The 11,653-nt window shown below is 35.5% G+C and overlaps 1 long non-coding RNA gene across 2 annotated transcripts; it reads right to left on the bottom strand.

Annotated features, from left to right (window-relative positions):
• Nucleotides 1-201: 201 nt before the first annotated feature.
• Nucleotides 202-1,306, bottom strand: LOC125493417 (uncharacterized). Of its 2 annotated transcripts, XR_007269974.2 has the most exons (3): nt 711-1,244; nt 528-631; nt 202-418 (listed from the first exon to the last, which is right to left on the bottom strand). It is a non-coding gene; the product is annotated as an uncharacterized LOC125493417 (long non-coding RNA). The 2 variants fall into 2 exon arrangements; XR_008967642.1 differs by having other exon boundaries at nt 202-631; nt 711-1,306.
• Between the last annotated feature and the right edge of the window lie 10,347 nt (nt 1,307-11,653).

Below are 11,653 nucleotides of genomic sequence, written 5' to 3'. Positions count from 1 at the left end.
TGGGCCCACGTGCGACGCAAATTGCAATTTTTTTAAAAAAAAAAATTTTTTTTTTTATTAAAAAAACTAACAAATGCCAGAAATTCTACACAAATTCCATCATGAATCAACAATAACGAATGCAGTAATTGAAAAGGAAATGAATACTGTACAAAAAACTAATAACAATACAAACTACAAAGGTAATGGACTATGGAGATGTAAGAGATAGAGGATTGAAAATCAAATAAAACTAATAACAATACTGTACAAAAATTCGACCAGATCTGGAAAAATAAAAACGAAAATGCTTCGAATTTTAGAACATATATATTACAATAATTCATAAAAAACAAATCTATCAATATATAGTTAAAAAAAATGTTGGAGCTTCCTTCACATCTTGATCTTCCTTCTCGTTGTTATACTTCGAACACATCTGGAATTCACGAAAATTAAAAAAACGAAGATTTCAAACAACATCTGAAAAAATGAAAAAATTGCGAAAAATTAAAACAGGCGAATAACAAGAAAAAAAAAGAAGTTACCTGGAGATTTTAGGATGAAAAAATGAGTTCTTCGAAAATTCACGGAAATCTTCGAAAAAATTCACGGAAATGAAAAAACGAGGTCTTCAAACAAGATCTGAATTCTGAAAAAAATGACAAATTACGAAAAATTAAAACAGGTGAATAAAAACAAGAAAAAGAAAAAGAAAAAAAATAAGTTACCTGAAGATTCGTTCGTCCGCTGAAGATTCGTCAGTTGTTCGAAGTGTTGTTGCTGGTGTTAGTGTCGTCGACGCTGAAGATCGCTCACTGAAGGTCATGGCGTCGAAGTTTCGATCGGCGGTTGATGCGAACTGAAGCAGATCGTCGGACGAAAGTGAGAGACAAAGAGAGGGACGAAAGTGAGAGAGAAAGTGAGAGAGAAAGAGAGGGAGGCGGGTTGAGAGGGACGAAAGGGAGAGAGAAAGAGAGGGAGGCGGGTTGAGAGGGACGAAAGGGAGGCGGGTTGGTTTTGAAGCTTTAGGGTTTTGAGTAATGTTAAGAGGGGCGCTGGTTATGGGGTTAGAAATAAATTGGGCTTTTGGGCTGATCTGCGTCGGATGGGCTAAGGGGTCCGACGCAGATTACTTTGTTTTGTGCGTCGCACCATGACCTTCATGCGACGCACATAGATGATTTGCATCGCACAATATTTAGATACGACGCACATAGTTCGTCTTATGCGTCGATTCATTGTTACATGCGACGCAAATAGTATATTTGCATCGTTTCCGTGTTTGTGCGACGCAAATGGGCCGACGCAAATTGACCTTTTTCTACTAGTGCGTTACACTAATTACACGCCTAAGTCTAGTTCCTTTTATTAATTCAGTTCCTTTAACATATTTGCTAAGTGCCACTTAGTTTGTTCTTTACAAAGAAACAAACGCTCATTCTCAAATATACTGCCACAGTTCCTTACCATTCTTTCTTTGTTCCTTTACATTGGAATAGAAAATAAACGCCTAGCTTCTATTATTCTTGATCCAATGCTTGCTCCAGTATCAACATAGAAACTTCTTTACTTAGCCTTTGAAATCTCTCTTGACTTCTTCATTGACTTTCGTATTCTCCCAGTTCCTTGCATTGATACCTTAAACACCATACACTTAAATAATTCATTAGTTCACTACTTAGTTTGTTCCTTTGTTTCTTTGTCATTATCAAAACTAGGGTTCAACAAATGTCAACGGGCGATCATATCCGGGAATGGATTGACTTGTAAATGGAACGCTCAGACCTGTCCGACACCCGGAAATCTAATGATTCAAATGTGTTCGACCCAGTTGAACAAAACCTGACCAATCATGACCTGGGGCACTAACAATCAGAATCCTGACCTGTCAGGGTATGACTTGGTTCACCGTGGGTATACCCAGAACCTGTTTGAGAGCTTTTTTTGACACCACTAGGTTCGACCCGTATTTGCTAGTTGTGCTATATCGTACACCGTGCACTTGCGGTATTAGTTTTTATTCATATATTGTTTGACCCTACAAATCAATACCTCATCAAGACAAACACCCGACACACCAATAGTAGCATAACATAATGCTCTGGAAGATGAGGATGAAGGTGGCCAACAAAAAAAATATTGGACATAAGATACGGGTTGTTTTTCCTTCTACCACACTAATTAAGAAAATAAATGTTATACAGAAAGCTAAAAACAAAAATCTATGTTATTTTCATGCTTGTGAATGTAAGCAGTGGGAAGCAAAACAGGGAATAGAAAACATTGGCATATAAAGGCTTTTAGGCTATGTTCAGTTCACTTTATTTTTGCTTATTTTCAGATCTAATCAGATGAGATCAGATACAGAAAATAAGTTCAATCAGATCAGATCAATGCTTATATTTAAAAATCATTATACTATTAAATATCTTTCCTTACATATTAGTAAAAATTATAATAATTGAATATTAATAAAGTACTCTTGAGAAGAATCAAACAAGACCCCACATGACTATATTTTTTCTTATATATTGAGAAAAATCTAAAAGATAAGATCTTGTAATCAGATCAGATCAATTTAGATCAGATCAGATCAGAAAAAATAAGTTCAGATAAAAAGAAATAAGTTCAGATCAGATCAGATAAGTTCAGATCAGAAAATTTCAGGTGAACTAAACATAGCCTTAATGAGGCATCACCAAATCAACAACTATTGTTAGCTATTCTAAAAAAAATTGGCATGGTCCAGTCTAAAGTTTACACTCATCATTTTATATACAAAATTTAGGATTTCAGGTGTTTAAGCATTGCAGCAAATATTTCTCTATCTGACATATAAGCTTAGCAGAACATGGAAGAGAACAAATCATTATGATGAACACTAAATACTGCTGACTATTCCCATTCTCTATGTCTACAAGAAAATGAAAATTGTTGCATGCTTAACATCCTGATTAGGGCAGAATATTGACATGGTATACAACAAAATAAATCAAACAGAATCAAAATTTAAATAGAATAATAAAGAGAATATAAAAAAACGATGGATCCAAAATAAAAGGCACATGTCAAATGAATGTAGGTGTAAAGCAAGTTAAGAAATCAATAGCATCAAAATAGAAACAAAAACAAACCTTTTATGCGCTAATCGCGGCAACTTAGGAACCTCTTCAAGTAATCGTCCTTTATTTCGACGAATCTCAGCATTCAACGCCACAATCGTCGCCTTATTCGGCTCATTTGCAGCCAATTCTGCTTTATGTAGTGAATTTACAAGTTTAGAAAAATCAATCAATTCAATTTTGAGAAACCCTAAATCCTCCTATATGAGATATGATAGGTGTCTTGGCCCCTTGTAGAGTGAAAAATTGAAAATGCATGGCCGTGCTCAAATGGATTATTCGATGATCATTTGTTTGACAATTTGAACTCGGATTTCAAGGAATAATTTGAAAGCTAGTATGGATGATATAGAAATATGATCTACTATCAAATTAAGACATTAAGAGACTTGAGGAATAAAAACATTGCACACTCGTCTCGGACAAGTGGGAGATTGAAGGATTTATGTCCTCGACTTAAATGCAATTACTAATGTATAATGGATCATATTATAGAGATAATAAGTTCGTTATATTGGGTCGTCTATACGTCTTGCTAGAGAAAGCTATAGAACTTCGGATTAGTAAATAAATAAATCCGAAGCCCAATGTAACAGATCCTACAAGGTCACACATTAAACTTGGATCAACAAAAGAAACCTAGAGCCCAAGAGGACCCTAGGGTGGCCGGCCAAGAGAGCGGAAAAGGAGAGCATTCTAACCTAAATACTTTTATATATTTGGGTTAGGCAGAAAAGAAAATAATCAGTTTATTCTCTTATTATTTTATCTCTCCTATTCTCTCTCTTCAAAAATCACGTTATACTCCAAGAAACCAAAGAAGAAGTTTTCTTCCTTTCCAACTAGCATTGGTGGAGTGTTGATCTGGGTTGGTGGACTAAGTAGAGGAATCACATCTGAGATTCTCAATCCGGGTTATTCAAGCTTTGTGGAAATCACGCTACAAAGGTTATTTCTAAACTTGTATGTGATCCTTAATTGTATATGCATGTGATCCTGTTTTAAGTGCTTATGAATTTGATTCATGAAATTCCGCTTTATAGTACTTATAGTTTCCTACAGTGGTATCAGTTTTAGCCTCTTGGATATAGAATTTTGGTCACAAAGTTTAGTTTATGTATGATTAATTTTAATTTGATTAAGGGGAGGAATTAAATTATGGATTGAATAATTAATTGAAATTTGTTAAAAAGAGTTTTAATTACTTTCTTTCTCAATATTTAATAGCCGAATTTTTTAACCTCCTAAACCCTAATTTTCGAAATTTATAAAATTTTGATTTTAGATCTCTAAATTTCGAAAATAAATTCATGTTATTAATAAAATTTTCATGCTTAAAATCGTTTATGTATGAGGATAAATTCATGTAAAAGGTGTTTTATATGAATTAGTGATTAATTATATGAATAAATCTGAAAATTAATTAAAATAGAGATTTCAAAATTTAATTTTCTGTATTAAGCATAAAAATTTATGTTTAATTTAATCAAGATCACCTAATTAAATTTACAAGATGTTGTAATTTTAATATCCTTCAAGAAAAGAAAAAAAAATTAAAGGGGAGAAGAGGAGCAGCCAAGATGGCGGCTCCGGTGGTCTGCTGGCGAAAAGCCGGGGAGGGTGAAGCTTGACTGTCGGCGAGTAGTCGGAGTCAGCGAGAGAGGTGGTGGCAGCAGCCACACGCGACGCACGTTTGACGTGCTAAGCAGTGTGCTGCTCGCCGCCGCAGGAAGAACGCCGGTGCCGGCTCGCGAAAGAAAAGGCCGGCAAGTACGCCAACAAGGTGGCCTGCGAGGTCGCCTGGTTTTGCGTTGAGTCCGGTCATTTCGAGCGTGGAAGGCAGCCTCATGCTGCTGTGTTTTCACAATTTTTCGAAAAGTTTCAAAACAAAAAAATAAAATTTTTTTTAATTAAAAACGTGCCTAAAAGATCTGGGCAGCAATAGTTTTTTGTTTTGGAAATTTTATTTTGAAAACAAAATTTTTAGAAAGATAAGTAAATTTCAATTATGTTGACTTGGTCTTAAATTTCAATTCATAATCTGATTTTTTAATCTAATTAAAATTAATTAGGCTAGTATTTAAGGGATAGAATCTTTAGGTGATTAGTTATTACTCCATCCGTTTCTTAAAGATCTTCCCACTTACTGTTCCTACAGATACCAAGGAAAATCAAGTTGTGTGGGGCATGGTGTGAGTAAAGTAGGAGAGAGAAAGGGGTTAAGATAAATAAAACAAATAAAAAGGGGTTAAAGTAGGAGAGAGAAAGGGAGTAAAATTGAATTAATAATGTAATGGTGGACCATATGATAGTGATATGAGAGGGTAAATAGGGAAATTTGTTTTGCCAAATAAGGAATAAAGCAAAAGAGGGAAGATCTTTTGGAAACATCCTTAAACGGAAAGAGGGAAGATCAGGGAGTACTTAAAATTTTATCCTCTTGCTTTAATTAAGAATATTTGATATTTTAATTGATTGGCAAGTATAATATGTGATATTATTATGTGGCTTTTATATTATGATATATTTGCTATGTATGACTAGTATGGCCCAAATTAAGATAGAAAATACGATCTGCGTATCGTGATGTATTCTTGTAATTTTAAATACGATCTGCGTATCGTTAAGTATTTTTGTAATTTATTTAATTTAGTTTTTATTTAAATTATTTTGATACTTATGTAATCCAAAGAAGAGCCCATCAAGAGAAGGCCCATGGAAAAGTGGATGGAGATCCATGAAGAGTCCAAGAAGGAGCCATTGATGCTTAGTTCTTAGGATTAGGGGCCATACTAGATCATTTTATTTTCGCATTTTATTATTCTTTAAAATGCTTATAAGTTTATTGTATGTTGGTTATTGATGCGCTAGAGTTCACTAATTCATAACAACATAATAAACTTAGGCCCCGTAAATATTAAGGTTTGCTTTTCCAAACATAAAGTACTTATAAAACCCTTAATTAATAGTAATAGGTCATGCCTCCGCAGAGTGTTATCATTAATTTTGGGATATAAGGTAAAATTGCGAATTTTACAACTTAGTTTGGTTGTCCTTAACAAAATTAAAAGCGTTTTGAATTTTGAAGCAAGAGATAGTTAAACATGCGATTTTTATCCATCTAAACAAGAGTTATAAAGTGTTATAATTAGTAAAAGAGTTTACTTACCTTGATAATGTAACGTTAAGATAAGGCCTCCGTCTGCTTAGTGTTACATGTTGATAGGATCTTGTAAAACACTTATTCATAGGGGACTTTAATTTTGAATAGGTGGTCAACCTAGAAACCTTTTACATGTTTTAGGTTGCTTTATAAACATAAAATTGAACTTTGCTTTATTTTTCTGTCTGTAGATATCATGTCTAATAACAACAACAACAACAACAACTCCGGTTTCAACATTCGTCCTTTTCTGGAAAAGGACAAATGGTGAAAATTTCCTTAATTGGGAAAGGACCTTAAGACTCGTTCTGAGGTTTGAGGGTCGAGAGGACGTCTTAGATACCCCGCTTCCTGTAATAACTGATGAATCAACTGACGCTGAAAAACGTCGTGCAAAACAGGCTAGTGATAAGTTTATACCAATCACTTGTTTGATGGTAGCAGCCATGGAGCCGAACCTCCAAAAGAGGTTCGAAACCAAGGATGCCTACACGATCATGCAAGAGCTGCGGGCCATGTTTAAAACTCAGGCCCGAGTTGACGGTATGAGACTAACAGGGAGATCCTTGAATGTCACTTGAAGCCGGGTCAAGCTGTTGGCCCCCATGTGTTCGAAATGATGGGTCTTTTCGAAAACATGGAAAGACTTGGGTTCCCTTATAGGCTCGAGTTGGCTACTGACATCATTCTCCACTCACTACCTGAAAGTTTTAATCAGTTCAGAATGACCTACAATATGAATGAGTCTGAAAAGACTTTGCAAGAGCTGCATGGATTGTTGGTCAATGCTGAAAGGAACATCCCTAAGGTTGAACCAAAGAAAGAGGTTCTGTTGGTTCAAAAGGGAAAGGGTTTCAAAAAGAAATGGGCAGGAAAGAAGGACAAAGGCAAGCAAGTTGCCACTGTCGCTGAAAAACCTAAGCCAACCGCCAAGCCCAAGGTTGCTGCGGAAAGCAAGTGCTTCCACTGTCACAAGATTGGACACTGGAAGAGGAACTGCCCGATATACTTGGAGGAAATAAAGAAGTCTGGGGCTTCTACTTCAGGTATATATGTTATAGAAATCAATTTGACTTCTACTTCTTTATGGGTATTTGATACCGGTTGTGGTTCTCACATAGTTAATGATGTGCAGGGACTAAAAAGAAGTAGGAATGGCAAAAGGCGAGGTAGAGCTACGCGTTGGAAATGGAGCACGATTGCTGCACTTGCCGTCGGGAGCTATAGTCTACACTTGCCATCTGGGCTTATTTTAGAATTAAATAATTGTTATTTCGTTCCTACAATAACTAAGAACATAATTTCGGTTTCAGTTTTGGATTCTGAAGGTTTTTGCTTTGAAATAAAGAACAAATGTTGTTCCATTTCTTACAATAATATGTTCTATGCCAGAGCTAATTTGATAAATGGTTTATATGTGCTTGATAAATCATTACAAGTCTATAACATAGATAGCAAGAAAAAAGAAATCAAATGATTCTAACCTAACCTATATTTGGCATTGCCGAATGGGTCATATAAACCAAAAGCGCATTCACAAGTTACAAAAGGACGGTATAATTCCATCATTTGATTTCGAATCATTTGATGTATGTGAATCATGCTTAATGGGTAAGATGACAAAATCACCATTTACTGGAAAAGGTGAAAGGGCCAGCGATCTTTTAGGACTCATACATACAGATGTATGTGGTCCTATGAGCACAAAGGCAAGGGGAGGGTTTAATTACTTCATCACCTTCACTGATGATTTGAGTAGATATGGCTATATTTACTTGATGAAACATAAGTCGGAATCTTTTGATAGATTCAAAGAGTTCCAAAATGAAGTACAGAATCAACTTGGTAAGACAATAAAAGCACTACGATCCGATCGTGGTGGTGAATATTTGAGCCAAGAGTTTGATGATCATCTAAAGGATTGTGGAATTCTTTCACAATTAACTCCACCAGGAACACCACAGTTAAATGGTGTATCTGAAAGGAGGAATCGAACATTACTAGATATGGTTCGATCTATGATGAGTCTTGCTGATCTACCGATTTCTTTTTGGGGATACGCTCTCGAAACTGCTGCACACACACTAAATAGGAGCCCGTCAAAGGCTGTAGAAAAGACTCCATATGAGTTATGGAATGGAAAACCTCCAAACTTGTCTTTTCTTAAAATCTGGGGATGCGAGGTCTATGTAAAGCGGTTACTATCAGACAAACTCGCACCCAAGTCAGATAAATGTCTCTTTGTGGGGTATCCAAAAGAGACAAGGGGTTATTACTTCTATAACCGTCAAGAGAACAAAGTGTTTGTTGCTCGTGATGGTGTCTTTCTTGAAAAGGAATTTGTTTCTAGAAAGACAAGTGGGAGTAAAATAACACTCGAAGAAATTCGAGATGAGCAACAACTGGACGTGGCTCACACCATGTCAGAGACGGCCCAACAAAAGAAAGTCAGTTAGGAGATAACGTATTCAACGCTGAACCTCTACCGTCCCATTCGAAGTTGAATCAAGCAGAAATCTTCAAACTGTTGAAGAGAACGTTTCTCTTGATGCTCAGACCCCGCGTAGGTCTAGTAGACCAAGGATTCCAAACAAAAGGTTGGTTGATTTCCTAATGACTGAGAATTCTGAAATTATGATTTTGGAAAATTCAGAACCTACTACCTACAAACAAGCTTTGACGAGCCCAGACTCTGAGAAATGGCTTGAGCCATGAAATCCGAGTTAGACTCCATGTCTGAGAATAAAGTTTGGACACTGGTTGACTTGCCTAATGGGGTTAACCCTATTGGATGCAAGTGGGTGTTCAAATTAAAAATAGACAAAGATGGAAATGTCTATGTCTACAAGAAGACTGGTTGCAAAAGGATTCAGACAAGTTCATGGTATAGACTATGATGAGACCTTTTCACCAGTAGCAATGCTTAAATCAATTCGGATACTTTTAGCGATTGCTGCATTTCATGATTACGAAATTTGGCAGATGGATGTCAAAACCGCATTCTTGAATGGGTTCTTGAATGAGGATGTGTACATGACACAACCTGAAGGTTTTGAAGATCCAGAAAATCCTAAAAGGGTTTGCAAGCTTCAGAGATCCATTTATGGATTGAAGCACAGCATCTCGGAGCTGGAATCTCGGTTTGATGAGGCAATCAAACAATTTGGTTTCATCAAAAGGAAGAAGAGTCTTGTGTTTACAAGAAGTTTAGTGGGAGCAGCTTAGTCTTCTGGTTCTGTATGTAGATGACATACTATCATGGGAAACAAGCATACCAATGCTTGAGTCAGTCAAATGGTAAAAGTTATTTCTCTATGAAGGACCTTGGAGAAGCTGAGTACATACTGGGAATCAAAATCCATAGAGATAGGTCTCGAACGATGATTGGGCTAAGTCAAGAAACTTATATTGATAAGGTTCTTACAAGGTTCAACATGGAAAACTCGAAGAGAGGTTTCGTTCCCATGTCACATGCATCTCGCTTAGCAAGTCAGTGCCTGACTGAGTCTGATGAGTTAAAGCGAATGACTTCTTATGCTTCGCTATAGGGTCTATCATGTATGCCATGATAAGTACTCGACCTGATGTTGCATATGCCTTGAGCATGTGCAGCAGGTTCCAAGAAAATCCAGGAGAAGCACACTGGACTGCAGCTAAGAGCATCCTTATGTAACGCCCCGACCTCTAATCATCGTGGTTAAGTTAATTAATCGATTATTAGCAGCGGAACCTAGATAGTCGGCGCGATACCGCCGTACTTTCCATAAGGAAAATACAAGGCAACATAAAGTCATAAACTTAAACATTTCATAACATGAAGCATAATATAGGTCCAACATTAGTCTTAATTAATAGAAACTTAGTCACTAATCAGAATTTTGACATAAACTTAAACTAAAACCATGAGAGTCTAGATAATCTAGATATCACTTAGATCCTCACTGCTACGCCATCCCGTTATCACCATCGGTACCTAAAACATAAAACAAAACGTCGTGAGCCGAGTCTCAGTAACATACTACTCTAACATCGTAAATTCATTCACATCATTTTAGTTAAAAACAGGGATAATAGAATAAGTAAAACATTTCACAAACATATCATATCATGTTACATTATCTTCTTTATCATGTTCATCATCATGTATATTTTACTTTGGTAACTTGGCTAGTACAACGGAAGGGACGTCTCCCCAAAACATCATAACATCATAAACGGAAGGCAGCCACCCGAGGACAAAAGCCCTCACTAAACGGAAGGTGGCGTTATTTGCCCAGAATGCGCGGTGCCACCACGAGGACAATAGCCCTCACTAAACGGAAGGTGGTTAACCGGCCGGAAGGTGGCACGGACCGGGATAACAGAATACTATTAGAACGTCTTCACTTGAATTTATCATGTTTCATTTCTTTTAAGCATATTATTCATCATCGTGAATAAATATATTCTTCATTTCATCATAAATCATATCATCATTTCATAACATCAATTTCATCATAACCATCATAAAACATTTCATTTCGATCCCCCACACCCATATATAAAACAACTATTAATCATGATCATAAAACATACTCGAAGGAGATGGGGTGTTAGCAGTAGACGTTACCTGAATTCCTGCTAAATAACCTTGATAGCCGGGGAGGCTTGTAATATCCTTTATCTTCCTTAATCTATCAAGAATAATTTTATTAATGAACGTTCGTTATTTAGCTTTTAACCTAAATATTGGTTAGCGCTTATTAAGTCTAACGGTTATTATAACGTCGTAAATGTCTCCTTAAAGGTCATATTTCTTAATTGCTATTAACTTTTAATTAGGGTGACTCTTTAACAACTAATTTAAAATAACTCATTTAGCTATATTTTTAGAATTATCGAAACATTAAAGTTATCACTATTACATATTATAAAACCTTTCGAAAACATAACATTATTCTAGTTCATAGTTAATAATTAATTAGTCGTCCATTAATTAGTTAGAGTTTAATAACTTTAACATTATTTTAATGTTATTTAGTCATAAAACTAACAAGTCAAGTAACTAATTATTATAAGTGAACATAAGGATTAGTGAAGTACTCATAACTTAAACTCAATTATAACAACAAGCTTAATGACTTATTTTTAATTAGTTTTAAACAACTCAACTAGTTTAGAAATCATGAATTATAACCCAATATAGATTTTTAGTAATTAAGTTAGGTGGTTTAGTAAAACTAACTAAATCAGTCCACTAAAGCTCAATATATTAAAGTAACACGATTAACTTAAATGATTTAACTAAGTAAATTCAGATTATAAGCCCAACATCATACTTAACTTGATTAATTAAACTAACATAGCTTAATGAAATACTAAATCAGTTTTAGTTTAACTCAATTTG

Source organism: Beta vulgaris, chromosome 9 (genome assembly GCF_026745355.1).
Source record: "Beta vulgaris subsp. vulgaris cultivar EL10 chromosome 9, EL10.2, whole genome shotgun sequence".
Taxonomy (NCBI): Eukaryota; Viridiplantae; Streptophyta; class Magnoliopsida; order Caryophyllales; family Amaranthaceae; genus Beta; species Beta vulgaris.
Note: the sequence above shows the minus strand (reverse complement) of the source record. Positions and strands in the feature narration are given on the sequence as shown.